Here is a 19,562-nt window from a genome sequence, read left to right as displayed (position 1 = left end):
CCCTTCATTTGAGCCGTCTCATTTATCTTAATACCAAAACCAATTTTTGATGTCCTGCTTTTAAGTAAAACTTTGACAAATGACAACAATACATGCCAGATACTTTAGCATGCTCTTTCGAAAATGATTCTCTAAAGATCAGTGTGAATTCCTGTGCTGACCAGACCTCCAGCAGCAGCAGTGCGAAGTGTCATAGCTGATGGAACTATGAAAAGGCGAAGGAAGCCTGACTAATGGTCCGTGTAGGTGGCTTAACATTTAAGTAAAGATTGCAAGCTTGAGCAGAGTGATTAGAAATTTCAGCTAGAGCATTTTCCTCTTGAAATAAGTTTTGTCCTCCGGACACAGTTTTGGTACGAGCTCGGTGCTCTGCATGGCTGGAGTTTTCCAGCTTGGACTGCGATGCCGGTGCTGCTTGGCAGGCAGCCCCTGCGTCTCTTGCCCTGCCGGAGCGGCGTTTTGTGTTGAAGCTGAGTCAGGTTTCTGGACTAAATAGTGCTGTGGCTACCCACACTGAGAGGTGCAGTTTCAGTGTAAGTGAATCGGGAAACTGTGTGTTTGGCAAGCCAGGGAAAAGGCAGCATGTCGAATTTGTGCAGTGGGGAGAGCCGCAGCTCACTTGTACCAGGAGAATCCCAGTAATCTGCCTGATTTCTCTTGAAAGTATTTTATGCTGTTTCCTACTTCAAGCAAAGGGAAGGCGAGATATGGGAGGGTCCTTTGTGATGATCCGCAGGGACTTCAGTGTACCAATTCTGCAGATTTCCATTTGCTTCTGTCGGGGGGGTCATTCCTTCAGAACGAAGATAGTGGCTGTTCGCTCCAGGTAGGTTATTCTGCACTTGCTGTGATAACAATTACTAAACTGACATTTATTTAGTAAAAGCAAATGAACGCCATTAAGAATTTTTCCTTCATATAGTCACCCTTAAGTATCTCTCAGGTTTCTGCTAATGAGATGGTGAGACATAAACTTGAAATTCGAGATTCCCTTCTGGCAGAGCCATTGAGGTCGTTCCTGGACGTACGCAACTCACAATTGCTCCTAGTTTTCTTGCTGTCAGATTTTTGCAACAAATCATGTACTATTTGCAATCCAATACCAGTCTGACATCATCTTTCTCTTTGTTACTTTTTGGATTTTTCCCACCATATGGATTATTGTATTTTGGATTGGTATCCACCAGAATTTTTGCAATTAACTAGTCAACTCACTGATCACTTCCGTGTTAAGGGTCAGCCAAAGTGTATACCAGGCTTTCCGTCACATCATTACTTCATGTCCTAAACACTGGTGAACTATTTACTTGTCCGTGATTTGGTTCAGCAGACAAACAGGATCAGTGGAGATAGATTCCATATCTTAGCAAAAGCAAAAAACAAACTGTGTAACAAAAGAGCAGTGAGGATGTGCCCAGCGCCACTGAAGGTCGTTCCCCACAAGTGAAATGGCCTGCAGAGCCTTGCGGTACCGTGCTGGCCTCGGGGAAGTAATATGCAAAAGCAGGAGGTGATGTGCTTCATATCCTGCTTATTTTGCTACTCAGATAGCGCTCTACCAGCAATGATACCAAAGTCCTTTCAGGTCAACTGATAGTGGGGGCTGTCCATTTATTTTTATACATTGTGTTGACCTATTTTGCAAACTTAAAACAGTAGCTCTTCCTTTTCTCTCAAGAAATTCATCCCTTACGGTTATGTGTGAGTGGATTTTGCAAGGAGCGTGCCATGCATGCCATGCACGCAGGGCGGCCAGTTTCTCTCGCTACAGCGATTGGGTGAGATTTTGTGATAACCTTTGTCAAACATTCGGGAGCGTGCGTTCATGTCGGGAGGGGTATTTAAGGCTGACAGCCGCGCTGTGAGTGTGCGTGTCGATGGCCGAGGCTTGTTTGAGATGCAGCCCTGGAGTTATATCGGGAAATACAGGGCTATTTCACATCTTTCTTTGTTGCATTGAGACCAAGGAATCGGTATTGTGTATTCAAGGGCAAGAAACTTGTATTTGCAACATTGTATAGTGGTATACTTACAATACCAAACCTCCTTTTGCTTGCGCTTTTGACTAAAGGTGTTCATGATTTTTTGTTCCTTATGTGCTTGTTCTGATAAAAATAGGTTTCACTAAAACTTAATTCACCAGAAATGAATCAAAACTATCTGATAGTTTGTTTTCTCAAAGCATGGTTATGTTTTCAGGTTTTACTTCCACAGAAGATCTTACTTTACCAAAATGGTCAATAAGTCAGTGAAATGAAATAGATGCTAACAAAAGTACTGTTAAGTATTTTAATAAAAATCTTTCTCCTCTTAATTGGTTGTGCATACACATACCTATGACTATTGTTTCATTAATTCTCCTGAGACTATCCAGGAGCAGATCTGATTTTATTTTTATACAAAAATGTATATGGATTTTCTTTTAATGTAAACCTTTTCAGGTCTACTTTATAAATTTTATATGCAGATCCAAGCTTATAAATAAATTTGCAGACTATGACTATGCTGTTTTTAATGCTTCTGAAAGCACCTTTAAAGTCTGTCTTGCATGCTCTATTAACTCTGAATTCATTAGGCTCGTTCACATCTTTTTTGCTGAGCCTCTACAAGTAAAATATCTTTAGTTGGTCTACTATTTTATGGTAAAGTTCAGGACAGAAGATGCATTTGTAATTGTTCATGACAATTTTGAAAGGCTGCTTAAATTTATTAAAAGCAATTTATTAAAGAATTATTTAAAGAAAAAAGTCCAATTATAATTGAAAGGCAAGAGGAGAAAAGAGCAAATCCTAGTAGTAAATGGAAGTGAGGAAGTATTGTCAAAATCCGAGTGCCTCAGAAACTTTTAATGGCCTCCTTTATTTAAACGAGGAATTAAGAATTTGGTCTGACGAAACAGGCTTTAAGTTATATAAAACAGAATCAGAAAGGTCAGGAGACATGACTACAAGGCACACGTCCCAAATACGTTTTACAGCGTTAAATGCATTTCAGTTTTGTGTACATGGAGAAACTTATTTCCAGTATTAATGTAACTGAGGGAATTAAAAAATGCAGGGAAGACGAAAACATTTATCTGGGATTCTTCGAATTTGTGCACACACACACGCACACACACACACACACATATTAAACTGCAATCAAATAATACTTATACTATCTGTATTTGTTCCCTCTTAAGTAGCAACCACATAGGGAGAGCGCTTATTTGCAGGAGGGAAAGGAAGGAAATGATTGTAACATTATAAATCAAAAAGTAAAAGGTAGTGTCCCACAGATAAGTAAAATTCATGGGTTTTGTGTTCATTTTTAAATGCATTTTCTTCATTAAAAAAAGTTTTGAGAGATGCACTTGGAAAAACCTGGAAGCAAATTCTTTTTTGTGTTAATTCCCCAAAAAGTAAGGTTGTTCCATTCTTCTGTAAGTCAACAGTTGCTTCTTCAGAAACAGATTGGAGGAGAACAGTCTCAGAACAAATTAAAACCACAAGGGTTTTTACCATTTTTCCTCAGTGATGATGTACCCTGCCATATGCTAACGGCAGAAGTTATCCCTTCATGGTAACATGCATGGTGGCAATACATATGTACGTATAAACAAACACATATGGTTTATGAAGGTTATGTAGAATTAAGCTTGGGAAGTGAAAAAGTAAGGAGAGGCCTGCAAGGTAAGTTGTACAGTTTTTCTTAGTGATGAATGGATCTTGCCTGGCATGGGTGATGTGTGTACAAATGATACTTCTATACTAGCAGACTTTTAAAAGGTCTAGAGAGGCACAGTTTCATGTATATATATGTATGTATACACACATAGACGCGTGTGTGTTTATATATACATACATATTGTTAAGGATTTATGGCTAGATTAGTGGAGGATATTGCAGTGATAATTAGGTCTGAGGTACTTTTAATAAAAGACAAAGTCTAAATTCCACTACTTTTATGTTCAAAACTTGTAATAATTGTATCTTGTATAAGAACACCACTGAAACTCTGCCGCTAGACTTAAGCGCATGAATAGCTCCTGCTCTTGCTATTGCCCTTGCTTATCTTTTGCCCACAGAAAGGGCGAAAGGAGCTAGTGCTGTGCGTTGCTTTTGCTCCTGTCAAGCTATGCCAGTGATGCTCTTCAAACTATTGTGCAGTGACAACTGGCAATACTTCAGTAAACTATTTTTTATGTCAGAAAAATTGTATTGGTAAAAACTTTCTTGATTTCTAAAACCTTCACTTATCTTTCCATTAAAAATAAATATTCTCTGACTTGCATTCATCCCATTTAATCTACAAAATATAGCATATGATGTGGTTTCTTTGTTGATTCTAGAGATAATTTTTAGCCTGTAAAAGACCTTCTGTCTCAACAACTTTGAAACAAAGATTTTTAAATAGATGATAAAGTGCAGCTGCCAGATTAGCAGACATAGAAACCCAAAAGGGAGGATCGCGCAGATGGTTCTAATAAAACCAGGCAAAGAGCACGAGAGTGGGGCAGTGGGTGGGGGGAGTGACTTGAAATTCAACCCCTAATCCCAGGGCACGTTTTGCATTTAGTTTGTGAAAGAAGGAAGTTGCGTAAAAAGCCATTGGAGGGTTTGGGGTTGGTGGTTTGTTTGTTTTTGTTTTTCACCTTGTTGCTTTCCATTTTCCCTGTTGCTATAGCACTACTGGCTTTTTTCTTTCTGCCTTCCTCTACCCCTGTGTCCATATTTGCTACCTGAGGGATACGCTGCTTTGCCAGGGGTCCTCTGCAAGGCCATGTTCAGCTACGCTGAAGACTTTTGTAAATATGAAATACCACTTAAAGTGCAGATTTGCAAAAGATGTGTGCGTAGGAAGTTTTGCTGTTGCAGCAAAGAACAATAAAAAGATATAGGAGACTTGTATTATTTTATTGTCACGTGCTGCTCCTGTTCCTGGCTTTTACCCTATAACCTCCCTCACAGGGCTGTTCGGCTGCTTACTAGTTTGGTAAGATCCTTTTGGCTAAGTTTGAAACTAACTTCCAAGCTTTAACAAAACGTGTTTCTTTGAGCTGTAAGAAGAGTTTGTACTGGACGATTCCTTAATAAGGATGGATGCGAAGAAGTGTGTTGTGTCTGCTTTCTGCTAACTTTCTCTCCTTATAATAATAGGTCCGTAACATGAGATGAAAAAATAATGAATATAAATTGCAGTAAGAATGATGCAGCTTAGGCAGTGGGAGGTGAGGGCTGCATAATCCCTTGTGTCTCTTCTAACGCTATTTTTTTCATGACATGAAGCATTTGGGGTTTTTTGGTGGGCAGGAGTGGTTTGGGGCTGGTGGGGGGTGGATTTTGTGTGTGTTAAGTGTATCAGTTCAGACAGTGAGATATGCCCTGTTTAATAGCCTGATCTCAGTCTTTCGATTTGTTTGGTAAAGTAAAACGTGTTCCAGATGAGCATAACTGAGTTTGTGTCGCTTCCACGTGCAATCAGGTTTTGTGTTTTAGAAAGTCCATTTGATTACACAGAACTGTTTCCAGCTTTTTGGACTGGCTACTACAGCTTTAGGATGTCGTATTTTCTGTTTCGCTGTGAAGGTCAGCTGGACGCGGTCACAAGACGGTAGTTAGATGCATACTTAGAGTTTGTGTGTTTTTGAACCTGCGCCAGGATGAACAGACTGCAAGAAAGATAGCTGCTTCTTTTTGTGCGTAGAAAACCTTTCCTACCCCCACCTCTTTTCCAAAACCAAAATTTTTTTCCAGATTTTTTTTCCTCCCCTCCCCTTGTTAATCTTTCCTTCCGTCCATGAAAGGACTAGAGCGTTCAGAGAGTGCGCAGACTTTCAACTTAAAGCCCTTTGGGATGTTTCTTCATGTCGTAGTGTCCAAAGCATTTTCAAATTGGTAGCTCCGAAGTCGATGCAAATCCTTCAGATGCATGAGTAACAGATACTTGTTGTAAGAGTCCTTAAGCATGAACAAGCCGTTAAGTATTTCCTTTCTCTCCATGAATCAGTTCTATTTTAAACAGTTTAGTCATTCTATATTTCATATTTAAAAAGTAAAAAAAAAAAAAAATTAGACTTTTAAACTCCCTTTTTCTGAGTTTCTTCTCCTGTACATCTATGAATTTATATTAAAAACATAAATATACCCAGAAAAGAAGATACATTCCATGTACTGAGTTAGACCTCTTCATCCCCTTCTTCTGCCTCTGTTAAGACTGGAGCTACTCAGTCAGTCTGCAGCATTTCTTTACCCCGGGAGAGAATTTAGAAGTGAAAGATTATTACTGTCTGAAAGTGGACTGCATCACTTCCACTTATTACCTGAGCGATAGTTTGGTAATGCCACTTAAAAATGCCATCATTTTTGAGCGTAAGAAGCCAGTTCTTTTCAGCTGTTTATTATGTGCACTATGAATAATAAGTGTTTGTGATACTTTTGCAATTCTTCTCTTCACATTGGTCCCCTCAGTTTATTATTTTTAATACTTTTGCTATGTTTTGTCACCTTTATAGGTCACACTACCTCTTGCAGGGGCAGGGAGAAAACCTTTAGGGGGATTTTTGAGTGTTACAGCTGTCTGAGCTCAGCTGACACCTGAGCTACCTATATGCAAACATAGGCAGCTGTAGAGATCCTTGTCTTCAGCTTAGTATTATCTACCCCTGTGATTTGATCCGCCTCTTTGGCAAAGCTGTCACCCATCTATCGTTTGCAGGAGGCCTGTGAAATTTGTGTGATGGAAATCCTGTGCTTTAATGAAAGGCTGCGGTGGTTGTTATTGACCCTGTGACACTGTGCTGTGCTTTGCTGGTGCAGCCAATTTGAAAATACTGGTTTCCCTTTTTACAGTATCATGCAGAAATGATAGCCTAACGCATATCTTCTAATAGCAAAACCCGGCTGGGGTGGCAGCTGCATCTGTTCTCCTGCCTCGAGCTAGTGGAGTCGCCAGGGTACATTTGCAATTTGTATCAAGCTGTAAATAGAGTTCCTAGACAGGCTTTCAGAGCTTCCCTTATATTCAGGCACTGTAATAAGTCTATTATTATTATTGAAATGGTTAGAGGATGCCATTCTTCACAGGACTTTCTGGTTCACTTACTTCACAGAGGGAAGACCTGATTGCCTGCATAACTATTATTCTGGTTTTGCTGGACCTTGTGATTATGTATTTCTGAAAGGTTTTGTATCCAAGAGACCAACGCACTGATGTATAAATAGTGCGAACGGTGCCAAAATCCTATTAGTTTGGCAAACCTGGTAGCCCTCTGAAAGCGAAGAGTAGTTCTTAGGATAAAAATAGGACAGTGTACACAGAGCGAGGATTTCTGCAGTCATTCACAGCTCATTAAGAGTCCCGCTGTAGTCAACATTAAGCAGGAAAAATATTTCCCAAATTGTGGCTTTGCTTCCTTGTGGATTGCTTCAGTTTCGCCTCCTGCCGCAGTCAGCAGTCATAACTTGTATGGTGGTTTCCAAAATGCAGGATGCCTGGTCCTGATGCTGTACTGCGGTGCCCTTTCCTCGCTCGGGCGCCACGCGAGGCTGGCGGCCCGGCGCAGCTCGCCGCGGAGGGTGTGCAGAAGCGGCTCGTGAGTCATTTGTTTAGCATTCCTCGCTCGTTGTTTGGCGAGGACAGTTTGTGTGCGACTGAGTCGCACGGCAGCGCTTTTCATACCATGCTTCTGCTGCCTCCGGGGAAGGCCACGGAAAAACTGAAGAAAGGGGTTTGTCTTCGTTTACTCCACCCATGTTAGCTGTCCGCTGCATATGGAGCAGCAGCTAAAAGGAAGGATTGCATGTTATTTTTATCATTTATCTTCAGATGTTGTAAATTAATGCTATAGTATTGATCACTGAAAAATAAAAAAATATAGAGTATATAATAAATATATTTTTCCCCCCTTCAGTGGGACATTGTTTTTGTCGAGTCAGTGTGCCGATAGTGACACTCTGTTCCGTTTTACCTGCAACTTTCATAATAAAAAATGTCTTCAGGCATTTCTGTTTACTTTCCTCCTATTTTGTCATCCACAAATGTTTTCATACTCAAAGTTGCAGTAGCAGAATGCCAAACAAAAGGAGGAAAAACAAAACACAAACACTAGACAGTACAGTTTCATGAAGTAACTGGTTAAAAGACCTACAGGAATTTCAGGAGCCTGGTCTGGACACTGTCTGAAAAGTGACAAATGCTTCTTTATTAGGAGATGAGCAAGTCTATGAATGTCTTTGACAGTTCAGTTATCCTGGATTAAGGTAAAGGTTATTTATTTGAGTAGCCTTTATTGTAAAGAGGTCTAACCACCATAAAGTCCTTATATGCCAACATAGTTAATGTAAAAAAATGTCTCTTTAAAACACGTAATATATCTAGTTAGTTTTCTTCATTTTTTTTTCTCTTTTGTTTAGGATGTTGTAATTAGAATTAAGAAAAGCTTTAAGGTCACCTATTCCTTTTATTAGGCAAAGACCTCAATTACACCAGCTGGTTTTTGCAGTCCTTTCTTCAGTGTGTGCGCTTTAAGCCGTGCTTTTGTCACAAAGCAAAGACTTCTGGAGTCCTGGGTTACGCTGTGGCTATATAGCAGGTAAAATTAAGCATACTGCTGCAGTCTCCTTCTCTGGAGTTCAGAAAAGAAAACTGATTGCTAAAGTGGAGAAGAGAGTCTAATATGCCAGCTGTGCAGTCTGAATCCTTCTGCACGGTCTGAATCCCAGAATTCAGATGTGGATATTCCAAATTTAAAAGTACTATCAACTGTTAGAAAAATTGAGAAAGGCTTGAAAACAGCGATGGGTGAAGATAGTGTCGTTTTATCTCCTTCTCAGGTAACCACTGTATGGAGCAGTTGTCATCTTAGTAACACTCATGGATTGTGGCATGGTACTTCTTAACTAAAAGTGTTTCCCTTCCTTCCTCCCTGGCACATTTTTTCCTTTTTTTTTTTGTCTTTGAGAGGATGGCCTTTGGGCATCATGTTTGACAGCTTTAAAGCTAGTCACAGAACAGAAGACTAATTTTAGTAAATAGATACATTTCAAGATCAAGTGTTCCAGCTATGTTCATGTATGGAGTTCTTTAGGATGGAAATGTTAAATAGAAAAACGAAATGGAAAAAGAGAAATGCTTGCACGCGTTTAAAGAGATGGTGGAGGGGCATGCTGAGGGCTTGTGGAAACCTGTGAGGCAGTAATTGTGCCAAAGCGTTATTCTTGCTCTTGATCGTTTGGTAAATCTCTGAGTTGTGCTTGTATAAATCTGTCTAAAATCTACTCAGATTTTCTGCCTCACGAAGGGTAGTAGATTCCAAATAGGATTCAGCAGAGGTCCCTGCGTGGCTCTTGCAGCGTTTAAGAGATCCAGAGGGCACTACAGAAGGAAAATTAACAATAAATCATACTTGAAATTTGTTTGAAATAGCATCGTCATCTTTCTTTCACAGAAAATGTTGCTGTCCTGATCTGTAGCCATGAAGAGAAGGGGGTGAAACAAGTCTGTCTGGAGAAATCGGAAGTTCTTGGAAGTTTCAAAGGGGCTTAGTGCCAGCTGCTGCCGAAGGTTTTGCAAAGCCAACCCCGATGAATAGATGAAATACCTCGAACTTAAGTGGTAACTAATTTTTCTGACATCTTTTTATTTCGCTAGTACAGCTTCCTAAGATAACTTGTATGGATTATAGAGGATTTTGTTCTTTTACTACCAGAATTTAAATAGAGGAATTTTACAACGGCTAAACCTTGGATGAATGTGAAATTCTATGTTTTTCATTTATTAGCGAGCAGTTGGAATTTTAGACTTTTAGTATCTGATGGTTTATGTTGTAGCTTAGAGAAATTTCTTCCTGAGCGTTCTTCCTATCTCTTTGTGGTTTAAAAATGAAATTAGATTTTGTTATTGCTGTGTTAGTGACTGTCTTTCTACCAAATGCTTAGCAAAACTACAATTCAGAATAAGCTGTAGAAGCATCGCTATACCTATTTTTAGTTACATGGCAAATAACTTGTGCAACTTCTGAAACATAACAAATGCATGGTTTTCTAGTGCTCTAGGAAGGCTGCTCATTTGTGCTAAATATTTCCAAACCATTTCTTCTGAAAATCTCTTCCCTTTCTCCATTTTTTTTTCTTTTCTTCTTTGCTGCTCTCACTTGCTTATCTTGTTCTCTTTCTCACTGATTTATAATTGGGTAGGAAACATCTAAAATACACTTAAGTTATATTGGAGACCTACTCAGAAATACAAAAACGTGATAGTTTAAAAAAAAAAAGTTGGAGTAGAAAGACCCTATCTTCTCTATGTTTTTTGTTATAATGAAATAATTTTAGACATTTCAATAAGCAAAAAATACTTTCACTGTTCTTAAAAGCTTGCGATAGGACTTTTCTATTGCTGAGTGTGCGTTAACTTTCTATGAATATATTAGCTATTTAGTTATGATAATATAAAATGTAAATACATGACTGAAGTAAGAATCCACAGCGAACTGAATGCCGCAGTGTGGTGACAAAATCTCACAAGGACGTGAGCACAGTATGAGAACACTAACTTTCCACAACTCTGGTGTCTTACATTGAACTACCTTGTTCGTGTATTTTTTACTGATGGACATCAAGCTGCTATCAAATTGTAGTCGCTGTGCTTTTGTAAAAAGGAGTGAAGTTTAACTAATGACTAAAAAGAAAAGGCTTTAAAAAAAAAAGGCAAAAATTACCTCAACTTTAGTACTTCAAAAAAATGTTTTGCTATCTTGGACAGAAGAGAGTAAAGGAGTTAAATATATATGCAATTCTCAAAGCCACATTGAATCTTGTGTACAATGGAATTTCCATTAGTTTGGTTATGCTAATGGAAACCAATAATACAGCTGAATATATCAAAAATTACATATTTTCGTGTGGCTTTCATTTGGCATGAATCAAAGAAAAAAGGAGCCTGTATATATGTGGGGATGTATATATGAATATATATCTATACATATATGTTGCTAGAATTGCAAAAACTTTAAGAATTCAGACTTTCAAGAATTTGTGAAGGTTCCTTCTTACACTCCTCTCCTTTGTTTTGAGAGAGAGCGGGAGAAGGAGGATGGGAAGAAGAGAGGGAGGGAAAGAGGGTAGATCTGTCAGTATTCTTGCTGTGGTTTTGGTAGACAAACGCGTATAGCATTTCTGACCCTTACAAATATTTGGACTGGGTAAGGGAAAAAGCTATAAGGTATTTAACCCTTATTATAGACTGCATTAACACTTTGCGGGGATAACTGTTAGTGTTGTTCAAGGATAGTTCTTTCATGGTTTCTATGAGGGTTAAAGGTAAGATTTTAGAAAGCGTTAGCATAACAGTTCCTATTTGAAATCCACATTAAGGTTCCTTCTGTCTGTTGTGAGAGCGCAGTTAAGCCAGCACTTTGGGACATCCCAACCCAAAACTTAAGGCTTTGGCCCATGCCTCATTTGGTCAGTAGTTTTCCACCTTTAAAAGTTTTTTGGCTTAGAGCTGGTCACATTTTTTATTTATTTCTCTTTGTGCTGGGGGAGAAGGGAGGGTTTGCCGATTCCATTCATCTGCAGCAGTGACAAATGAAGCTCAGAAAGGAATTAAAAGCAAAATGTTTTTCTTTCAAGTTTGTTTCCTGTGCTGCTCTTACTGTTCTTTCTCTGTTCCCCTCCTTACTTCTGCGGTCCCTTCTCTTTGAATGTCTTTGCATGTATTTCCAGACATCTGATTTATTGACATGTCTAGCAAGAACGAGAGGAAGTTTCAATTTTTGTGCCTTTATTTTGCCATAGCTGTGAAACTGGGGCATTTCAGTGTGCTTTCAGACTTCTAGAAGATACTTAAAAGCCCACAAGTATGGGCAGGACAAGTTAAAAAGCAAAACTAAGCATAAGCTCTCACTAAGGGAAATGTTCCATCTTGGCATGTCTTATTCAGCAAGTTAGGTGAAGATATAAATAGTTTACAACTGCCATCTTTTCAGAGTAAAAATTCTTAACAAATTGAAAGGGCATCCGTCACCTTGTGCAATGCTGCCTGGCAGAAAAGCCACCTTTTCTTTATGCATCCAGCTCTTGTCAAAGTAGCACTAACCTAAATTGCATTAGGGCTAAAGGTTTCAGCTGAGGAAATGGTTTCTCATAATTGTTTCTGTGTTCAAATTATCATTATTTAGCCGATGAAAGCAAGTATTGGTGGTGCTGGAGCAGGAATAACAGTGCCGTGTGTTTCTCTGGCACAGGGAGATCCAAATCGGCTGAACATCAAGAGGTTCGTTCAGTTTGAGGAAGTGCTGGATGAGCCTGGTGGGAGGAGGCCTGGGAAGAGGCAGGGGTTGCCTTTGGGGCAGATCTCCTTGCCAGTGGAGACGCTGGCCAAGGTGGAAGCAATCGAGGCTGCCACGTGGAGCGATCCTTTCTCTGGCTGAGAACAGCTGGAGGATGTTGCATGGGAGGGTGCTCTTGGCTCGGGGACGTCGACTGGGAGGGATCTTTCTCAGCCTGAGAACACATTTTTTCCACTTGACTCACTGAGTGAAATCTAAATGAGCGATAAATTTCTAAAATTAATGTTGAATTGGTTAGAATAATAAAAAGTGGATTTATCATCAGGAAGGAAGAGCAGAATAAGGGGAAAGAATCTATGAAGAGGAAATCGCCACCTTTGTAATAACAAAGGAGGGTTGTGAGCAGCCCAGCACCCCTCTGTTCAACAGGCGATTATTTCTCCAGCCACGCAGTTATTTTCCATGGGAGAGAAATTTTCTGAAAGTGTTAGCAACCTCCTTTCCCACATGCAGTACACGCACACGTTTTTGTCTGGCAATGCCTTCCATTGAGAAGATAATATACTGGGTGCATGTTTGCATGGGTTAAGTCTTCATATAGGATGCTGCCTTATGTATATGTGAAAGGAAACAGCCCGCTGATTGCTACAGAACTCATTTTTCTCCAGGAACAACCCCAGCCTTTGTTTCCTCTCTTTGACTTGGCACATAGAGCAAGGAAGGAACATAAAATACTGGCGCTGAAGCAGAGTCTGATATGATTGATTTATGCTCTAGATATAGTTAAGTACCTGTGTAAGAGGAGGAGGAGGAGCTACTGGCTTTAAATGTATCTTGAAGATAATAATCATAAAAATATTCCTTTAATGATTTAACATGTATATACTGTATTTCCTTCATGCATTCCTGAAGAACTTACTAAGCCTCAACTGTAAGTTTAATTATTTTGTACTATTGTTTGAAAAAGTGTTCACTGCACAGACATTCATAATAATATTGAGTATCCCCTGGTGTAATTCAGAAAAATAATTTTCTAATGCAAGAAAATACATTTTGGACTGCGTGGAAGACGAGCTGTAGTCTGTGTGCTTCTTGCCCAGAAGAGGTGAGCTGCGTTCATTCTTCATGTGTTAAGAATCAGAGAATTACATACTGCTATAGCAAGAAAAGACAGGTTAACATTTTAACATCGATTACATATAAACAAAACAAAGATTTTTAGCTCGATCTTGGAAGTAGATGTTAAATTCAGGATGGGTTTGGGTTGGAAGAGGGATATTTTTTACAAAAAGACTGTTCTTTCCCTGAGACCTAGCTTGCTAAGTCTTTCAGGTCCAACTAGGCTTTTTCAGTTGAAGCTTAAATGACTGAAGCTGATGATTCAAAATGGAAACGTTGACAGATTAAGCTACAATAAAATAGAAATATTTATTAAAAGTCCCTAAAAGCAATTTCTTTCCAGCAAGCAATATTAATTTTTCACTAACTTGCTTTACAGTCTCCATTTTCCTTTATGTTTATTTATGAAATCTGTCCCATCGCAGGTATGTTATAAAGACTGTCCTTGTCAGTTCATGTGATAAAAGGCTAATGAGGCTTGTGTGCTTGTTAAATTCATGGTGATGTGATGACTATCCCTGGAAACTTCAAATAAGCAGGATAGGCAAAATGGAAAAATCATCTCATAAACTCTGTAAAGTTCCAAATGAGGACTGCTCTTCGTTTTGAACAGGCTCCTGTATTTTACATCACAACTACTGGACTGCTGAATATCAGATCTTTTGGCTTTTTTTGTGATGGGACAGTAGATTGCCTGTTCTGGGGGCAGTGAATTTTCAGTGACTGGGAGATAAAAAGAAGTCTTGCTTAAAGTGAAATCTTCAAATTTCATTTGCTCCGTATGCTTAACAAATTCCCCCCCCCCCTTGATTTCCATCATATGAAACTAGTATATTTTATTTTGTCGTTTCATTCATTAACTGTTTGGTGACTATTAGATTGTATTTTTCATGCTAAGTCCTTCCACTCTTCTCGAACCTCCTATGATATGATGTGGAATTGGCAAGAAATGCTTTCCCAGTCGAAGGAGTAAATTCAGCAAATATTTCGGATTCTGCTAATTAAGCGAATGACTGACTTCTAGGGTTGAAAAAGGTACGCTTCACCTTTGACTCTACTGCCAGCATGTAGATTCATTTTGTGTAAATAGTAATATTCTTATTAGGTTGGAGAAAGATTGTATATGTAGTTGCCATAATTTTTTTAAAGTGCTGTCCAAGTACGCGGAGTTAAAGCCTATAGTATTGGTGCTGTTTTTTGACACACTCTGTAAATCAGAGAAGATCTATTAACTCTGCATTTTCCCAAATGTGAAATGGCAGTTATGTAAATATACTTCTGGCGGTACTTGTTTGCTAATATTAGGAGCAGAATGGAGGGAATGAGCAAACAGAAAGCAACCATGTCTAAAAATATATCCGAAAAACACAAATGAGATAGAGATGCTGCATGGCTGTGTGAAGACAGGATGTCTTCACTTTTTACAGTGCAGCCATTTCCTTAATAAAGTTACCCAGGTATGTATTTGAAACTCTGGAAGCGCTTAGTGTTTTGTCAAGTGCAGGTAGTCGAGCTGGAGTAAGACTCAGCTTTTGTTGGAGCGCGCTCCACCCTCTCCACCCCTGACGGGGGGGGGGGGGGGGCGTTGCTTCAGCCCTGCATCGGACTGTGCACCCGCCGCGCTCGTCTGCTCTGCTCCCCTGGCGCAGCGGTGTACAGTGAGCTGTGCCTGTCTAGAAAATTACTGCAGTTTGTGAAGGTAGAATCAGCTTCTGTTCTCTTGCCTTTTAAGACAAAATAATAGAAATACTGGAGGCTTCTCAGACTTGAAGGGTTTCTTAGTGATTTATCCACAATGCAGCTCTTCCTTTTGAACATGAATTTCTTTAACTCTTTCTGTATAGCTCTCTGAAAATGCTTTCAGAAACAATTACAGCCAGTGATACGTAGTGTTCCTTCCTTTTTCAGTCTAATCATCGCTCTCTTAACTATGAACATTTGCACATGTATAGTTTAAGCAGGAGTGCTTCTTAGATGAATAGGTAGGGGTTTTAATCTAGTTGAAAGTCATTGCAGAAATACCTAGCTTGCTTTCTCTTTCAGCAGTGCTGTATATCATTTCTGATATGAGAGTTAACCTATGTTCTGTAAAGCTTTCATTTTTAATCAATTGCTTTCCATTTCTGGTAATAAAAATTCTATATACTCTTCAGAGAGAAACTGTGGTTTATAATTTAACTTAAACTGCTGTTGTGGTTGATGCTTTGTGGTATGAGTTATCACAGCATTCAGAAAATATTTAACAAAATTCATACTTTTCCTACTGAAGGACTATGTTAGGCTGGGTGTGAGCATAATTGGAATTGTTTGTTTTTCAATACTAGATAAGGTGTGAGGATAAATAAATTACAAAATAAGAATGCCCGTTCTAAGTTCTTCAGATTCTTACCGCCCCACCCAGATTTTTTTTAAAATATGACAAGTATGCTGCTGAGATGCATGATGATTTTCTTCTTTATAGTCCTACCCAAGATCGAGTGATTATTGATTAGCTCTATGCTTCCCGTTGCACTGTTGTTTTACCAGCTGCTTCTACTGCAGTACTGCTGTCTCAGATTTTCAACATCACTTTTACCAGGTTAAATACTTCTGTTTTTCACAACAGATTTCTTGAATTCGAGATTAGAATAAAAGTTTCAGGAGCTATCACTCAGAAAAAGCACTGACAGAAGGTTTTTTCCTGATCAGCACAGCACTAATTTGCTATGCAAGGAGAAACAGAAGTCGGGGGAATGAATCTTTCTAAAAATTCACGTTTCCAGAGAAAGGACCGCTGAAAATAGAATTGGGGAAGGCCGCTCTGTCTTGTCAGTGCCGTCTTCCTCTTTCAGTTTTCTGTCTGTGTTTTGCTGCGAGCACCATCCCAATCCCTAAGTTTACGAAGGTATTTAGAAGGGCTGTGCTACCACTTTTTGCCTTCCAAGCATTTCAGATTTCTTGAGCACTGTTTCTGCTTTCTTATTTTTATACTAGTTTTAGTATCTGTATTGACAATCAAATCAATGTTTTTGATTTTTGGCATAGTACTGTTTGGTTTCAACGTGCACATAAAGCTTCCTTAGGAAGAAACACAAAAGCATTAATTTAAAGATGACATACTGTGAGGAATAAGCATGTATTGCTACAACAATACCTCTTTGAATATTTTGGTTTGTATTCTATTAAATCAGTGGCTTCAGCGCATATAAACTCGGGGGGGTTAAACTGGATGAATTCACGGGTATTAAAGGGACATGAAATTAATCACAAATTTATTAGTTTAGCCTTATTAATGCAGAAGTTTTTTTTTTCTCCAGCTAAAGAAAGTAGCACCAAACCCATAGAATAAGAAGTAATCCTTGCCTTATCATATGTCTGTGTGTCACTGATTCATTTTCAAGACTTTAACTGATAATACCCATTAGGCTTGATTTTAGTGACGGATACAAAAATTAAGCTTGAATATCTGAATGGTAGTGACATACTTGGGGCTTGAGTCAGTCAGTATTTGGTTAATTATCAAAGTATCACTGCAAGGAGAGCAGACTCCAGCTGGCTGTAATTAGGGCTGGATTGTTCCCTGCCTTCAAGACAATTTTTATATTCATGGGATCCACGGCTTTCTCTTGTCCTCATTTCCTCTAACGGAAAAGTACTCATATCGCAAAGAATTAAAGGGGGAGCAAATGATGAAAGAGAAGCTCCATGGGTAACTTATTAACATCCTTAGAGCTCTGGCTGGGAAATACGCATTGTAAGTCTCACAAGCAGGAGTCATAGCCAAAAAATGTTATTTCAATTCATGAAAAGAAACAGTGGATCTTTAGAAAGCACAGTAGGTTCTATAAAATCTGAAATCTGTGCTCTGTAAATCTTGGTCTTAATGAGAGACCACCAGCCTGTGTGGGAAGATGGATGGCAAATCCAGAGTACACGTGACATAAAACAGTCAGTGAAGATTCAGTAATTCAGTAGCCATGGGATACAACACTAGAAGTGCAATATATCATATCCAATTTATTGAAGTAACTCTGCCTTTTTTGTCTCCTTGCTGCTGAATTGCTAGCACTGCAGCGCTGGCATTTGCTTTTATAGATGCCCTCGCTTGAGCAGCACAGCTCAGCTTGCAGTCCGGTATTCAGGACTCAGGTCACCCCGACCTGGGCTCTGCGCAGCCTCTGCTGTTAACAATCTTTATTTCCGCTCACAGTAAAGACTAGCAAGTCAATCAAATCTTTTGATCTCTGGGGAGCAAAGAGCCTTTTGCTTAATTTGTGTGTTAACTTATGCATTGGTATTTCTGTGGTATCCAATGTGGGAGATACATGCTGCAAACTATGTAAAGCAAAGAAAGCAAGTAATAGGACTATTTTAAGAGTGTCTGTAAATAGGTAATACCAGTCCTTAGCCCCAGGTGGAGTGCACCAGTCTGTATGTTTAAAACAGAGTACAATATGATGTCTTCTGTGATTTACCCAAGCTACTCACAGTTCTCAAGGAAAACCTTTGGCGCTGGGGAATCTGTTGGATACAAGAACAGTGCTGATGTGGCCTTGCAGCAGAGGTGGTGGCAGACTGCTCTGGCAGTTCTAAATCACTGAAGTATTGATTTTGAAGAGATACTTAAGCAGAATTGAAGATTTTTGTGCAACTAGAGTAGGTCGATTTGACCCCAAGAGCTTCAGAACAGTATTATTCTTACCATGATGCCTACATGAAACTTGCCGTTGTTCATCTGCTGAGATCACTGCTGACCGCTGTTTCTTGGGGTGTAGAGGGCAGTATTGCTACAACATCACCTCACTGCCGCTCCGAGCCATGCAGTGTTGTCCCGTCTAGTGTTGAAGATTTGGTGCCTATAGCTCCTCTTTGTAAGTCTATTCAATTTGGTAACCCAGCAGAAAACTGCTCGTCCTCCCGCATCCACAGGTTAATTTGCTGTCAGTTTAGGAAGTTGTGTTGACTGTGAGCTGTTCTGTAGCTGCTAGAAGAGAAGTGGTGGCAGTATATGAAGTGATCTTCATATCTTCAACTTAGTATACAAATGTCTTATAAGTAAAAGGGCCTAAAGGACGTTAATTTATCACTGCTGAACAAAAGTAATAACTGATAGAGGAAGACGTGCAAGTTAAATTCCTCCTTCTTTGCTTATTAAAAGCAAATTAAATATTTTCACAGGTGGTAATAGTCACACCTTCCTTTTACTGATTACCTTCTTGTCTGTTTGTGTTCCCCTCTCAGGTTCAGATCTGTTCAGGCACACGTCTCCGGCAGTGGCTGTGCAGATGTGAGCTGCATTTAGAAAATGTTTTTGCGGTACAGTCACATAACTGTTATTACTTGTTCAACTTTCTGCCTGTGAACAATCATTCTTCAGTGCCATAGCACTGTTCACTAGGCAAACATAGTAATTTGTGCGTAAGTGCACTTTTAGAGTTGCAAGTCTGAAGTGTAGAATATAAACACAAGAAGATAAAATTTATTTTGTGTACTGAAATTAACTTTTTCAATTTTCTTCTGCGTACTTAATTACATTCTTAATAGAGCATTAATATAAGTTTTGTATTTAGACAAGAATGTCTTGTTTACTGAACTGCTGCTATGAAAGTTTATATTCTCTAAGCATAGAATTTATAATCACACATTCTGTTTATTGACTGAAAATAAGTCTCTTAATCCTCAGAGTATTTAGATAATTTCTTTGAAACTTTACTATGATGACTTTGGAAAAGCAGCTGAACAGATAAGTAACCGATATCCAAATCTGTATGTGCATCTTATGTATACATAACTGATTCAGCTCTAGCCATACAGCTTTGCATAGTTTTCACTAGTAAATCTCACTGTAGAATCAAGTATACATGGTTTGATGTTGCAACTAAGTCAGCCTAGGAACCAGCTGTGATAAAAGGGGGGGGGGGCTGATTAAGTGTCCTCTTCCCCCCCTATTCCCAAAGGCAGACACTTCTTCCCTTTGGCTTACTCTAGCACTTGACCAAAGGAGGTGGTAAGCTCCTTTGGGGCTTGGAGAGGAGAGAAAATGTAATTGAATTCCTTCCCTCCCCCTGTAAATCCCATTTTTTCCATTTTAGTTCCCTGTAGGGGAGCTTGCTGCAGGGTCTCATAATCACCAATATTGGATGCACAGCCAAGTGGTGGTTTATAACATCAAACACAGAAACTATGGGACCACGAC

The 19,562-nt window shown here is 39.2% G+C and overlaps 1 protein-coding gene across 6 annotated transcripts in view; it reads left to right on the top strand.

Annotated features, from left to right (window-relative positions):
* PEAK1 (pseudopodium enriched atypical kinase 1) overlaps nucleotides 1-19,562 on the top strand; it is a 131,020-nt gene that overhangs the window by 50,067 nt on the left and 61,391 nt on the right. For all 6 annotated transcript variants that reach the window (XM_068958314.1, XM_068958310.1, XM_068958312.1 and 3 more), the window contains exon 2: nucleotides 9,428-9,594. The gene's annotated coding sequence lies outside the window, so the exon portion shown is untranslated. The remainder of the gene's footprint in view (nucleotides 1-9,427; nucleotides 9,595-19,562) is intronic.

Source organism: Struthio camelus, chromosome 12 (genome assembly GCF_040807025.1).
Source record: "Struthio camelus isolate bStrCam1 chromosome 12, bStrCam1.hap1, whole genome shotgun sequence".
Lineage (NCBI taxonomy): Eukaryota > Metazoa > Chordata > Aves > Struthioniformes > Struthionidae > Struthio > Struthio camelus.
Note: the sequence above shows the minus strand (reverse complement) of the source record. Positions and strands in the feature narration are given on the sequence as shown.